We start from the raw sequence: 15,715 nt of genomic DNA, 5'->3' as shown, positions 1-15,715 counted from the left end.
TGTCTCTCCATGTGTTTTATTCTGTTGTATTCTCTCACAGTCTGTTTGATGATAAATGTTACATCTCACTCTCTGTTCTGGTGAAGATCAGAAGCAGTGATATCTGTTTACACCACCCGACAAGTCGGCCTGATGCTGTGCCTCGCTGATCATGTGGGGTTAAAGCAATTCTTCCAGTCAGTTAGTTCAGTTTTCATTTCATGAGAAATTCGGTCATCATGACTTCATCAGTGACCTAATGGTTCAGGTGTCTGAGTGATGTTAATCATGATGTGATGAAATGATTGTATGTTCCAGTCTTTCCGTGGTGGGTTTTCACACTGAGTAGAAACGTGTTGGACATGGTCTGGAAATGTTTCACACTGCTCCATTCCCAACTTCATTTACTGACAGAAGATATATTTCCATCATTCCACAGCTGGCTGCACAGCCAGAAGCTGTGCTGAAGGTGACAGCTATGTCTCTGCAACTGACAAGGTGGCCGAGAGGTTAAGGCGATGGACTACTAATCCATTGTGCTTTGCACACGTGGGTTCGAATCCCATCCTTGTCGCTAGATTATGAGCTGTTTCATGTATTATTTATGTTGGGTGAGCTTATGTGTAAAGTCAGCCTCGAAACCTGTTCTTGTCAATGTCCAGACAGTGATTCCAGAATTTGTTATACTTTATTAAAATTGAGACAGACAATTGGAATTCTTCACCCAAACTGCACTGGAATGAAGATCAAATAGGGATCACGAAACGGAGCAGGATTTTTCCTCCCCTCCTTCCTTCCATCATTACTTTCTCTGGATTTGCACCAAGTGAAAGACAAATGGGAAAAGCAAATGGCGAGGGAGCAGATGCAGAAAATTATCCTTTGGCAAGAAATTTATTTTCAAATCTTCTTGATAGATTAAGTGAGTGAGCAATGCTTTGGCAGATGGAGTTTAAAATGAGGGGTCATCGACTACCGACGATAGATCAGAGTGTTTTTTTGGAAGAGGTGAGATGTTAGAAACGGTTGAGGAGCAGAGACCCGAATACTGAATTAATAAAAGCTCGTGGACTGGTAGAAAATAATGTGAAAAGTGAACAGAATATGAAGATTGGAACTCATGTTGCAGTGATATAAAGCTCTGTGCTCCTGAAGTAAATGTCCAAGCCCAGATTGTGGGGAATCTGTGGAGAGTGATTTGGTTTTTATTCATTCTTGGGTGTGAGTATCGCTGATAAGGCGAGCATTTATTACCCATTCCTATTGCCGTTGAGAAGGTGGTGGAGAGCTGCCTTCTTGAACTGATGCAGTCCATATGGTGCAGGAACACCCACACTGCCGTTGGGGAGGGAGTTCCAGGATTGTGACCCAACAACAGTGAATAAATGGCGATATCGTTCCAAGTCAGGATGGTGAGTGACTTGGAGGGGAACCTGCAGGTAGTGAGTTCCCATGCATCTGCTGCCCTTGTCCTTCGAGGTGGTAGTGGTCACGAGTTTGGAAGGTGCTGTTGAAGGATACTTGGCGAGTTGCTGCAGTGCATATGGAGATGGTACACACTGCAGCCACTGTTTACTGGTTGTGGAGGGATTGAATGTTTAAGGTGGCGGGTTAGGTGCCGATCAAGTGCGCTGCTTTGTCCTGGATGGTGTTGAGCTTCTTGAGTGTTGTTGAGTGGGATGTATTCCATCACACTCCTGACTTGTGCCTTGTAGATGGTGGACAGGATTTGGGGTGTCAGGGGGTGAGATACTTGCTGCAGAATTCGTAATCTTTGACCTGCGCTTATAGCCACAGCATAGATGTGACTGGTCCAGTTACGTTTCTGGTCAAGATATTGATGGTGGGGGATTTAACGATGATAATGCTTCTGAATATCAAAAGGTAGATTTTTTTTCTCCCTCATTGGAGATGTTCACTGCTTGGCACTTGTGTGGCCAGAAGGTTGCTTGCCACTTATCAGCTCAAGCCTGAATGTTGTTCAGGTCTTGCTGCTTGCAGGCACAGACTGCTTCAGTATCTGAAGAGTTGTGAGTCATCATCTCACATTCCCACTTCTGACTTATGTTGAAGAGAAAGTCGTCAATGAAACAGCTGGGATGTTTGGGTCTAGGACACTACCCTGAGAAACCCCTGAGGCAATGTCCTGGGCTGAGATGATTGGCCTCCACGAACCACAACCATCTTGTTTTGTGCGAGGTATGACTCCAGCAAGTGGAGAGTTTTCCCCCTGATTCCCAGTGACTTCAATTTTGCTAGGGATCCTTGATGCCACACTCACTCAAGGGTGGTTCAAGAAGGCAGCCCACCCCACCACCTTCTCAAGGGCAATTAAGGATGGGCAGTAACTGCTGGCCTGGCCAGCAACGCCCACATCGCATGAATGAATGAATAAAAAAGTGAAGTATCCCTTGTGTCATTGTTTTGGTAGAAAATATAACCCTGGTGGAATTGCCCCTCCCAATCACACCTCACTTCATCGAACATAGAAAATGGAGAAAATTTATGGCACAGAATGAGACCATTTAGCAATCGTGTCTGTGCCAGCTGAAAAAGAGCGATCCAGCCCAATCCCACTTTCCAGGTCTTGGGAATGGGATCTGAACAGATCTCAGAGCTCACATTATGTAAACGTTCTGTTGAAGTATTGGTGAGCTGATATACCAGGGGAGATTCACACTGTTAGACACAGTGTGAAATACATTCAAGTATTTATAAAACATTGTAACATGTGAGTAATATTCCCCATTGCTTTCTCAGCACTGATGGATTGTGAAGTGGGAGACAGCCAGAAGTCCCAGTGATCCACACTGACCCTCAGCTGAGAATGAAATGAGATAACGTTCAATCTTCAGCAGCGAGTTGCTGCAGAGAGGTAAGAGTCCTGAATCAAGGAGAGACTTTCTCATACTGCTGTTGAATCTCATTTCAAACACTCCTTGAACTCTCTGCCGAGGAATTCAGAGCTGGAGAATGCCTGTAAAATCAGCCTAAAAAGGAAATAAAAAACACCCACCGTGGGGCTCAAACTCAAAAACTTGAGATTCAGAGTTTCATGCTTTCATCGACTGAGCTCACTGGGCCTAAGACAGTGTCCCCGTCCTGTCTGTTATTGGACAGTGCAGCTGTTGGCTCCATCCCAGGGGCTGAATTTGTTCTGTAAACCATGAACCAGCTTCCTCTCAAATCCCAGGTTTATCAATAAATCCTCTTACAAAATCCCCAAAGTGTGATATATTCCTCTCACTCATCCAGAATAAAAGTTACATCTTTTGCTCTTTTTACCTTCCAAACATTGACTTCTATTTTTATCAGCATTTATTTCTCTCTCCTTTTTATGTTCTGCATTTCCTAATAAACATTTCATTTCAATTATTTATGAGGGATGAAATGAACAGAAGAGCTTTTCTGCAATGGTACCAGGGGTGTGGGACAGAGCGAGTGGTTCAGATCTGGATTACACTGCCTGAGAGTGCTGGAGGCAGATTCAATCGTGGTTTTCAAAAGGGAATTGGATAAACACCTGAAGAGAGAAAATTTGCAGGGTTACAATGAAAGGGCAGAGGAGTGGAATTAGCTGATTTGCTCTTGCAATGAGCTGTCATGGACATGATGGACTGAATGGTCTCCTTCTGTACTGTAACCATTTGATTCCTTGATTCTAACTCTGTCAAAGTTGTTCTGAACTTGCTCTGCTCCAAGGAGAACAACCCCAGCTTTTCCAGTGTCTGCACATAACTGAAGTTATGAGGAACCATGGGGAACCCACTGTAAACCATCCTCCAGACAGAAATACAACTGTTCACCACCACACTGTGACCCAGCTGTTCACAATATATATCAATGATTCGGATGTGGAGACCAAATGTACTATTTCCAAGTTCGCAGATGACACAAAACTAGGTGGGAATGTGTGTTGTGAGGAAGATGCAAAGCGGCTTCAAGGGGATTTGGACAGACTTAGTGAGTGGACAAGAAAGTGGCAAATGGAATATAATGTGCAAAGATGTGAGGTTGTCCACTTTGGTAGGAGAAACAGATGTGCAGATCATTTCTTAAATGGTAAGAGATTAGAAAGTGCAGATGGACACAGGGGCCTGGGTGTCCTTGTCAGTAAGTGACTGAAAGCTAACATGCAGGTGCAGCAAGCAATTAGGAAGGCGAATGACATGTTAGACTCGATCACAGGAGGATTTGAGTACAGGAGTAGTGAAGTCTTGCTTCAATTGTATATAACCTTGGTTGGACTGCACTTTGGAATACTGTGTGCAGTTTTGGTCCCCTTACCTTAGGAAGGATATCATTGCCATCGAGGGAGTACAACGAAGGTTCACCAGACTTGTTCCCGGGGTGGCGGGACTGTCCTATGAAGAGATTTTGGGGAAACTGGGACTGTATTCTCTAGAGTTTCGAAGAATGAGAGGTGATCTCATTGAAACTTACCATATATTTAAAGGGATAGACAGGTAGATGAAGCTATTTCCTCCGGTTGAGGAATCTAGAACCAGGGGACACAATTTCAACATAAGGGGAAAGCCACTTAGGACAGAGACGAGGAGAAATTTCTTTACTCAGAGGGTTGTGAATCTTTGGAATTCTCTACCCCAGAGGGCTGTGGAAGCTCAGTCATTGAGTATGTTTAAAGCAGAGATTGACAGATTTCTAAATGCAAATGACATAGGGGATATGGACATAGTGTGGGAAAAAGGCATTGAAGTGGATGATCAGTCATCATCATATTGAATGGCGGGGTTGGCTCGACGGGCTGAATGGCCTACTCCTGCTCCTATGTTCCTATCAGTCTGCTAATTTCATATCCATGCTGTCATTGTCCCTTTTATTACATGGGCTTCAGTTTTACTGGCAGTCTAGTATGTGACATCATCAAGAAGGTTTTCAATAAGTTAAATAAGGAGAAATTGTTTCCAGTGGCAAAAGGATCAGTAACCAGAGGATGTATTTATCAGGTGATTGAGAAAAGAACCAGAGGCGAAATGAGGTCGGGATTTATACGGTGATGTGTTGTGATTTGGAATGCACTGTCTGATCAGGACTTGAAAGCAGATTCAGTAGTAACTTTGAAAAGCAATAGGGATAAATACTGGAAGGAAAATGTACAGATTACAGGAAAAATCTCAGCATCAGAACTAATTGGATAACACAACCAAAGAGACAGCATTGACACAATGGACCAAATGGTCTCCTTCTTTGTGTATCATTCGATGGTTTTATGAACATAATGTTGGTACAATTGCTGAGTTGGAAGTGAAGTGAACCCAGATTCCGGGTATTCTAAACACCAGACCCAAACCAACTGAAACAAAAACAAGAAATGCTGGATTCACTCAGCAGGTCTGGCAGCATCTGTGGAAAGAGAAGCAGAGTTAACGTTTCGGGTCAGTGACCCTTCTTCGGAACTGACTGAACAAGCCTGTTGTTTAATCTCTGTTTTTCACACCAGCTTCTCCTCGCTCTTTCTGTGTTTCCTGCCTGGTCTGTTCCTCTGACCTTCATTCCTGACACTCTATTGAGAATGGCCAACTCAGTGCGCCTCTCACTCCCACCGTCACTCCACCCCTTCACCCACTTCCAAACCTCTCTGTTGAACAGTACCTCACTTCTGCTCCTCTGCTCCATTAATATAACAGGAAAACATTTTCAAACAGACATTTCCACACAGTGAACGTTTCAGTGAGACATGGTAAAGAGCAGATTCATTCACTTTCAACACAGAGAGAGCAGCTCTCCCTGTTCAGTCTAAGGAGCAGCTGTAGTTTCACTCCCTTTAGTCTGAGACATGGGCCAGAATTTTAAGGGACCGTTGGAGATGGGAATGGAGGCTGGGGAGGGGGAGGGGGGGTGCATAAAATAGGGATGGAAGACGTCGGACCGGATATTTCTGTCGGCGGCTGACATGGAGGGCAGACTTCGCACATCCACACGGCAAGAAGGCATTTAAAGTATTTATGAGTCCAATTGTCAGCAATTTTATTCACTGGGTCCAATTGAATTAATAGCACACGGGAACCCTGGGGCTTCAGAGCCTCGCCTGGTTAAAGGAGGTGACTGGGAGGTGGGAGCTGAGTGTTGGCTTCACTGGGAAGCTGTCGGGTGAGGCAGCGTAACTTGGCAGCAAGGGTGGAGGGGGAAAGGACATCGGGAAACACTGTCAGGAGTGGGGGCCAATGTGCCAGCTCTGCAGGGTGAGCCACACCAGGGTGTTATTGGGGCAGTGCCACCTCATTGAGGGTGACAAATGAGGTAAATGTGGCTGGGTGTTGTTTACTGTGAAGGTCTTGCACTCAGGGAGGGGCAACCTGTCATGGGCCTCATTCACCCTGGATTCGAGGCTCCCATTGAAGAGGAGGAGGAGTAGAGAGGGAGGGAGGGAGGCGCAGGCACCAGCAGGGACACCACAGCAGCTTGGGGCCCACAGGAGGGCCAGCCTCGAACAGGAGGCTGGAGAAGGAGGCAGAGGAACACGTCAGCCGAGGTTCAACTACCTGCAGATGTCCGAGTGACAGTGTCTCCCCAGACTGCGCCTCTCCACGGAGATTGTCACTGATCTCTCTGCCATGATGCAGCTGTGCCCCATGGGACTTGGTGGGCACCTGATGCCAGTGTCACTGAAGGTCACCGTGCCACTGAACTTCTCCACCAGCAGATCATTGCGGGGATCCACTGGCGATATGTGTGGAATCTCACAGTCTGTGGTGAATCAGTGCATCAAGGAGGTCACCAATGTCCTGTTCAGGAGGGCCGGTGACTATCTGCACATCGATCCAAACAGTCACACTGAGAGGGCTATAGGATTCGGGGCCATCGCTGGATTCCCCCAGGTGTAGGGTGTCATCGACTGCACCCATGTGACCATCAAGGCTCCTGCAGACCAGCCAGCAGCCTTCAACAGGAAGGGCTTCCACTTGCTCAGTGTGTAACTGGTCTGTGACCATCACAAATGGATCCTACAGGTGTGTGCACAAATACCGGGAAGCAGCCACAACGCCTGCATATCAAGGCACTCCCAGGTGCCAGAACCTTTCCGTGGCCCCATGCGCTTTCTGAGATGGATCCTTGGAGACAAGGGCAACCCAGTGAGAACATGAGTACTGACGTCTGTGAGGAACCCACACAACGATTCAGAGGAGAGGTACAACACCTGCTGCGGGTCAACCCGAGCGACCATCAAAGAGGCCATTGGTCTCCTGAAGATGAGAGTCAGGCACTTAGATTGTTCCTGTGGAGCCCTTCAGTATGTCCCAGCGAGAGTCTCCCGCATCATGGTGGCTTGCTGTGCTCTGCACAATCTGGCATGACAGAGGGGTGAGGTGTTGACTCGTGTGGATATCATGGAATGTGATGTCTCCTCTGATGATGAGGATGTGGAGGAGGATGCTGCCCAAGCAGTGCCAGATGAAGGACCTCAGGCACAGCAGGAAAGCCTCCATGAGATACACACAAGGGAGACACGAGACACCCTTATACATTCACGTTTCCTTTGAGCCTCACCACCTTCCGGAACCACAGCAATAAAGTCTTAGCTTTAAACAGCCCTGTTGTCACCTCCTTCCTTCTACACTACAGCGCCCAGGTACACATCGCACAGTGACAAGGCCGAAGCTTTGTGAACTCAGGGCTTGGTCCCTCACTTCCAGCCCCTTGGGAGGAAGGGTTGAAATGAAGTCCCAAAGGGCATCAACAATAGGAAGGAGACATAGTGAGAGAACATCATTTCTTTATTCTGTGTGACACCAAACACAACCCTATCCTTCTGGAATGTACATTCACCCGTGAACCCCTCAGTGAATCTAGGTGCTCTTCTTAAATCTCTTCCGGGTGTTCCTACCTGCTACTCCCCCTGCTCTGTCAGCTGAGGTGGAGACAGGCTGCTGACCTTGCTGCTCCATGGCTTGGGATGACATTGGCGACCGTCCTCTGCTGCCTGAGGCCTGGAGGGCCCTGGCACACTGAGGGCCTCCTGCACAGGTACAGGGACCCCCTCTGTCATCGAGGATGATGGAGGTGCTGGCATCACTGGTGTCACTGGCAGAGGGACTTTGGAATTACCGTCCACACCAGGAGCACCCTGAGAGGGGCCCCCAGATGTAGCAGCCAGCTGCTCCTCCCCCTTATAAGACACACTTGTACCTCCCTGCTGACCTGAGAGGGACGTGGACCAAGTGGAGAGTTCAGGTGCCTCGTCCCCCCCTCTCACCTTGTCACCACTGGATGGAGCACCTGGACAAAGTGATGGAGTGCAGTTCTGTGCACATCTCCGGCAGCCACTGATTGATCGGCTGGATCTGGTTCTCCATGAGAGTCACCAATCTCTCAATGGAGGAAGCCAGACACACCCCCATCAGAGACAGTGCAGCACCCAAGGCCTGGATGGACTCCTCCATCGTCAGTGCTTGGGTACACATAGCCTCTGGCAACTCTGCCAGATGTTGCCTGACCTCTCACTGCAGCTGCAGCATTTCCCGTGTTGCTGGTGACACAAGAGGCACGTCATCAGCCTAGGGCACAGCATGGGCCTGGCCTCCCACAAACCACCAACTCCCAGTGGCCTCGGCTGTCACAGCCTCCGCCAGCTGCCCGGGCCTGTCTGTGATGTGCTCACCAGTTTGTATGCCAGAATCTAACCGCGAACGGATACCCACCAACGTGAGAGTTTCTGTGCTGGTGAAGGGCGCAGGGGAATGAGGTGATAGTGCACCCTCTGAGGCTCCCTCCTCCTCCTCAGACATGTCCGGCTGTCCCCCAGTCTCTCCAGCTCTTTGCTTTTGTCGTTCATCCGGGCCTTCATGAGAAAACAGGGACATTGAAGGGTTAGGGTCTTCCCATCATGACATTCTAACCACCCCTAACGTGCAGCTCCATTGATGCAGTGGTGAACAGATGAGCAGTGTGGCTCCTTTGCAGCAGATGCTCTTTTGTGCCCCAGGAGATGTTCACTCACTCTCTTGGGTAGGTGTCCCTGTCTCTCCATCAGCTATGGAGCAGCTGCTTTGCTGCCCTGCCTGTTCCATGGCCTCCTCCTCCATCGGGATGAGGACATGGAGATAAGGCATCCACCGCAGGTCTTGACACGCTCTTTCCAGTTGTGGGATGTCTTCTCCTGCAGACACAATGATGAACAAAGTTAGTCTCCCAGCGGGGACAAGCCCAACATCTCTGATGGTGATAGTCCAGCAGTCCATGATGGGGACACACGTATTCCTCCTGCATGTGGCCCCTCTCGAGGGACTGTGTGAGTTTATACAATGACTGACGTGCACCTCTCACCGAGATGCAGCCAAGCCTCAGGCAGCATGTCCTGCTGCCCTTCCCCAATACACATGACTGGGTGGTCCCTCCCTTTCCACCAAACACTCCCTCTCACTCTGCCACATGCAATGTCCAAAGGGTCCAAAGTGTTTTGAGTTTACGCCTGAGCAGCCTGGATCCGGTCATTGACCCAATTCCTGCACTGGATCCATGTAGTGGGGGTGACCCCACGTCTGCTGACCTCACCGACTATCTTCAGCCAGCTTTGCTTGGTCAGGTGGGCAGGTCTCCACCTCCCATCCCTGGGGAAGAGGATCTTCCACCTTTCTCTTGCCACCTGGAGGAGAACCTGCAGGGAGGCATCGCTAAACCGTGGGACCATGGTCACTGCAGGCTCGCATTCAGCTCCTTACGCAGCAGGCAGCAGAGGCAGCAGAACGGGTCCTGGGGCATCAGAGGCAGCAGAATGGGTCCTGGGGCATCAGAGGCAGCAGAACGTGTCCTGGGACAGCAGAGGCAGCAGAACGAGTTCTGGGGCAGCAGTGACAGCAGAACGGGTCCTGGAGCAGCAGAGACAGCAGAACCGTTCCTGGGGCAGCAGAGGCAGCAGAACGGGTCCTGGGGCAGCAGAGGCAGCAGAACGGGTCCTGGGGCATCAGAGGGCTCTCAGGAAGACACTCCTTTAAACCAGGCAGCAGTGAATGCAGGGTTGGCAGCCCTTTAAATATGGTGTCAGCACCTGCCGTTGTGTCAGATGTCGGTGCCATCGGTGCCTTGTTCCCTGCCTCAGGTCCTTGTTTACATGGGCCCCACGCCTCCCCTTCATTAATTGGTCGGCTGCTCCGTGATCGGAGTCGGTCGGCCACATTTCACTCGTGTGGTGACGACACCCGCTTCCGGTGCCTCTGCCGAGAGCCGCACCGTTAGTTTAAAATTCAGCCCATGGGGCCAAGAGTGGAAACTCTCCCCTCTGATTCTCTCTACTTAAACTGATGGAGACACCAAATTAAAACTGATGAAACCAGGGATTGTATCCTGGTTCTTCAATCTAGTGTTCTCCCAACTGAGCTATTCCAGCCTCACTGTGAACTCATCTTCATTGGAGACAAATATAACTCCAGGTGGAATTTCCCACCCGTTCATTCCTCACTTCAGGGGAATGGGACCCGACCAGATCGCGGAACTCAGATTATGTTAATGTTCTGCTCTTGATATCTTAATATTATCTTGCGTTTGAGCCACTTTTAATCAGGTTCACAAACAAATTCTTCCATCATCCCTTCTCCCACATTCTCTCTCTCTCATTCATTCTTTATTCCTCACAATCCAGAAAGGGTTAGGAATCAGAGCTCACCTCCAAACCCTCTGCACACAGACCTCTATCTGTCACCCTGTTTGATCCAAGATCCAAGAGACCAGTCATTAAATTGCACTCTTTATAAACACAGAAAGCTGCCTCACAGTGTTGGACACAGAGTTAAATGCACTGAAGTCTTTTGAAAAAAGTTCATCTTATGGGTTGTATAATGATGGAAATATACCTTCTGTAAGTAAATGAAACAGGGAATGGAGCGGTGTGAAACATTTCCAGACCATGTCCAACACGTTTCCACTCAGTGTGAAAACCCACCACGGAAAGAGTGGAACATGCAATCATTTGATCACATCATGATTAACATCACTCAGATGCCTGAATCATTGGGTCACTGCAGCTGGCTGCACAGCCAGGAGTTGCACTGAAGGTGACAGCCCTGATTGTGCATCTGACAAGGTGGCTGCAAGGTGAAGGTGATGGACTGCTAATGCATTGTGTTCTTCATGTATGGGTTCGAATCCCATCATTGTTGATAGTTGGTGAGCTGCATAGTTCCTTTATTTCTAATGGGGGACTTTTTGCATAATGTCAGACTGGAAACCTGTTCTTGTCAATTTCCAAACGGTGTTTCCAGAATTGTTTATATATTATTAAAATTGAGACAGACAATTGGGATTCTTCACCCAAATTGGACTGGAATGAAGATCAAATTGGGATCACAAAACGGAGCAAGATTTTCCCTCCCTCCCTTCCTTCCATCTTTATATTCTCTGGATTTACACCAAGTGAAAGACTAATGGGAAAAGCAAACGGCGAGGGAGCAGAAGCAGAATATTATCCTTTGGCAAGAAATTTATTTTCAAATCTTCTTGATAGATTAAGTGAGTGAGCAATGCTTTGACAGATGGAGTTTAAAATGTGGGGTCATGTAATACTGAAGAAAGATAGATCAGAGTGTTTTTTTGTCAGAGGTGAGATGTTAGAAACTGTGGAGGAGCCGAGACCCGAATACAGAATTACTAAAAGCTAGTGGACTGGGAGAAAATAATGTGAAAAGCGAACGGAATATGAAGTTTGGAACTCATGTTGCAGTTATATAAAGCTCTGTGCTCCTGAAGCGAATGTCCAAGCCCAGATTGTGAGGAATCTGTGGAGAGTGATTTGTTTTTTATTCATTCTTGGATGTGAGTATCGCTGATAAGGTGAGAATTTATCACCCATCCCTAATTGCCCTTGAGAATGTAGTGGTGAGCTGCCTTCTTGAACTGCTGCAGTCCATGTGGTGCAGGAACACCCACACCGCCGTTGGGGAGGGAGTTCCAGGATTGTGACCCAACAACAGTGAAGAAATGGCGATATAGTTCCAAGTCAGGATGGTGAGTGACTTGGAGGGGAACCTGCAGATGGCGAGTTCCCATGCATCTGCTGCCCTTGTCCTTCGAGGTGGTAGAGGTCACGGGTTTGAAAGGTGCTGTTGAAGGATACTTCGCGAGTTACTGCAGTGCATATGGAGATGGTACACACTGCAGCCACTGTGTACTGGTGGTGGAGAGAGTGAATGTTTAAGGTGGTGGGTTAGGTGGCGATTAAGTGGGCTGCTTTGTCCTGGATGGTATTGAGCTTCTTGAGTGTTGTTGAGTGGGATGTATTCCATCACACTCCTGACTTGTGCCTTGTAGATGGTGGACAGGTTTTGGTGTATCAGGAGGTGAGATACTTAGTTTAGTTTAGAGATACAGCACTGAAACAGGCCCTTCGGCCCACCGAGTCTGTGCCGACCATCAACCACCCATTTATATTAATCCTACACTAATCCCATATTCCTACCACATCCCCACCTGTCCCTATATTTCCCTCCCACCTACCTCTGCTATAGGACAATTTATAATGGCCAATTTACCTACCAACCTGCAAGTCTTTTGGCTTGTGGGAGGAAACCGGAGCACCCGGAGAAAACCCACACAGACACAGGGAGAACTTGCAAACTCCACACAGACAGTACCCAGAATTGAACCCCGGTTGCTGGAGCTGTGAGGCTGCGGTGCTAACCACTGCGCCACTGTGCCGCCCCCAGAATTCCTAATCTTTCCCACTTGCTGCAGAATTCCTAATCTCTGACCTGCGCTTATAGCCGCAGCATAGATCTGACTGGTCCCGTTTAGTTTCTGGTCAATGGTAACCCCCAACATATTGATGGTGGGGGATTCAGCGATGATAATGCTCTGAATATCAAAAGGTAGATTTTTTTCTCTCTCTCATTGGAGATGTTCACTGCTTGGCACTTGTGTGGCCAGAAGGTTGCTTGTTACTTATCAGCTCAAGCCTGAATATTGTTCAGGTCTTGCTGCTTGTAGGCACAGACTGCTTCAACTGAGGAGTTGTGAATCATCACCTAACATTCCCACTTCTGACTTATTTTGAAGGGAAAGTCGTCAATGAAACAGTTGAGGATGTTTGGGTCTACGACACTACCCTGAGAAACTACTGAAGCAATGTCCTGGGCTGAGATGATTGGCCCCCACGAACCACAACCATCTTGTTTTGTGTGAGGTACAACTCCAGCAAGTGGAGAGTTTTCCCCCTGATTCCCATTGACGTCAATTTTGCTAGGGATCCTTGATGCCACACTCACTCAAGGGCAATCACTCTCCCCTCTCCTCTGGAATTCCACTCTTTCATCTCTGTTTGGACCAAGCTGCAATGAGATCATAACAACATAAGATCAGAACAACTAGCAGCAGGAGTAGGCCATTTGGCCCCTCGAGCTTGCTCCGCCATTCAATAGGATCATGGCTGACCTGATCATGACCTCAACCCCACTTTCCTGCCTGCCCACATAACCCTTGGCTCTCTTGTAGATAAAAATCTTGAAGACATTCAATGACCCAGCCTCCACTGCTCTCTGCGGTAGAGAATTCCAAAGATTAATGACGCTCTGAGAGAAGAAATTCCTTCTTAAATGAAAAACCCCTAAATCTGAAACTGTGTGCCCTAGTTCTAGATTCCACCACGAGGGGAAACTTCCTCTCAGCATCTACCCTGTCAAGTCCCCTCAGAATCTTATATGTCTCAATACGTTCACCTTTCATTTTTCTCAACTCCAATGAGTATCGGTCCAACCTGCTCAACTTTCCTCATACGACAACCCCTTCATCACTGGAATAAATCTAGTGAACCTTCTCTGAACTGCCTCCAATGCAAGTATATCCCTCCTTAAATAAGGAAACCAAAACTGTACACAGTACTCTAGCTGTGGTTTCACCAGCACCCTGTACATTTGTAGCAACACTTCTCTACTTTTATACTCCATTCCCCTTGCAATAAAGGGTAACATTCCATTTGCCTTCCTAATTATTTGCTGTACCTGCATGGTAACTTTTTGTGATTCATGTACGAAGACACCCAGATCCTTCTACACCGCAGCATTCTGTAATCTCTCACAATGTAAATAATATATTCCTTTTCTATTCTTCCTACCAAAGTGGATAACCTCACATTTTCCCACATTCTAGTCTATCTGCCAAATTATTTCCTGGAGCTGAGAGACCCCGGCAGAACCTAAACTGAGCATCGATGAGCAGATTATTGTTAAGTGTGTGGTGCTTGATAGCACTGTTGGTGACATCTTCCATCACTTTGTTGATGATTGATAGTAGACTGATGGGGTGGCAATTGGTCAGATTGGATTTGTCCTGCTTTTTTACGGACAGGGCACACCTGGGCAATTTTCCACATTGTTGAGTAGATGCCTGTGTTTTCGCTCTACTGGAACAGCTTGGCTGAGGGCGCAGCTAGTTCTGGAGCACAAGTCTTCAGTACTAGAGCCGGGATGTTTTTAGGGCCCATAGTCTTTGATGTACTGAGTGCCTTCAGCTGTTTCTTGCTATCATGTGGAGTGAAGCGAATTGGCTGAAAACTGGAAGCTGTGATGCTGGGGACCTCAAGAGGCCGAGATGAATCATCCACTGAGCAATTTCTGACTGAAGATGGTTTAAAATGCTTCAGCTTCATCTTTTCCACTGACGTGCTCGGCTCCACCAACATTGAGGATGGGGAAGTTTTTGGAGCCTCCTCATCTGGTTCGTTATTTAATTGTCCTCCACCTTTCATGACTGGATCCCTAGTTTCTCAGGGCAGTGCCCTAGGCCCAACCATCCTCAGCTGTTTCATTGATGGCTTTCTCTTCAACATAAGTCAAAAGTGGGCATGTTCGCTGATGATTCACAACTCCTCAGATACTGAAGCAGTCTGTGCCTGCAAGCAGCAAGACCTGAACAACATTCAGGCTTGAGCTGATAAGTGACAAGCAACATTCTTTGATCTGATACTGAGGGAGATAACCGTGCGTGGAGCGGCGGGATGGATGGAGGGTGTCTCTGAAGAGGGTGTCTGAGCCTGGAGGGAAGAATCTGTGGAGAGTGGTCCTCAAAAGATGTCCGTGTCTGGCGATTTAGGATCTCTGAAGAGGGTCTCCGAGCCCATAGTGCTGGGATGTATGGAGAGTGATCCTGAAGTGGGTGTCCGAACCTGGAATGGCGGGATCTGTGGAGAGTGATCCTGAAGTGGGTGTCCGAGCCTGGAGTGGCAGGATCTGTGGAGAGTGGTCCTCAAAGGATGTCCGTGTCTGGATATTTAGGATCTCCGAAGAGGGTCTCCGAGCCTGTAGTGCTGGGATGTATGGAGAGTGATCCTGAAGTGGGTGTCCGAACCTGGAATGGCGGGATCTGTGGAGAGTGATCCTGAAGTTGGTGTCCGAGCCTGGAGTGGCAGGATCTGTGGAGAGTGATCCTGATGAGTGTGTGTAAACCTGGAATGGAAGCTTTCTGTGGAGGTACAGGAAGAGGCCATTCATTCCCAGCATTTTGTAAAGGTTTAGCATAACTTATATGCTTTTACTCTATGCCTATATTAATAAATCCAAGTGTCCTGTTTGCTCTTAGTTACCTTTTCAATCCTTCTAACATTGGTGGACATTGTCTCTCTGCTCCTGCACCCACTTTAGAATTGTCATGTTTCATTTCTATGGCCTCTCCTCATACTTCCTTCCAAATTGTATCACTTCACACTTCTCTGTGCAAAATTTCATCTGTTATGTGAAAGCCGATTTTTCCAGTTTTTTTAAGTTCCCCTGAAGTGTGTTACTATCACTGGCAT

The 15,715-nt window shown here is 47.8% G+C and overlaps 1 non-coding gene across 1 annotated transcript; it reads left to right on the top strand.

The window, feature by feature from the left end:
• Positions 1-471: 471 nt before the first annotated feature.
• trnas-acu (transfer RNA serine (anticodon ACU)) lies at positions 472-553 on the top strand. The gene has a single exon. It is a non-coding gene; the product is annotated as a tRNA-Ser (tRNA).
• The last annotated feature ends 15,162 nt before the right edge of the window (positions 554-15,715 follow it).

Source organism: Heterodontus francisci, unplaced genomic scaffold (genome assembly GCF_036365525.1).
Source record: "Heterodontus francisci isolate sHetFra1 unplaced genomic scaffold, sHetFra1.hap1 HAP1_SCAFFOLD_221, whole genome shotgun sequence".
Taxonomy (NCBI): domain Eukaryota; kingdom Metazoa; phylum Chordata; class Chondrichthyes; order Heterodontiformes; family Heterodontidae; genus Heterodontus; species Heterodontus francisci.
Note: the sequence above shows the minus strand (reverse complement) of the source record. Positions and strands in the feature narration are given on the sequence as shown.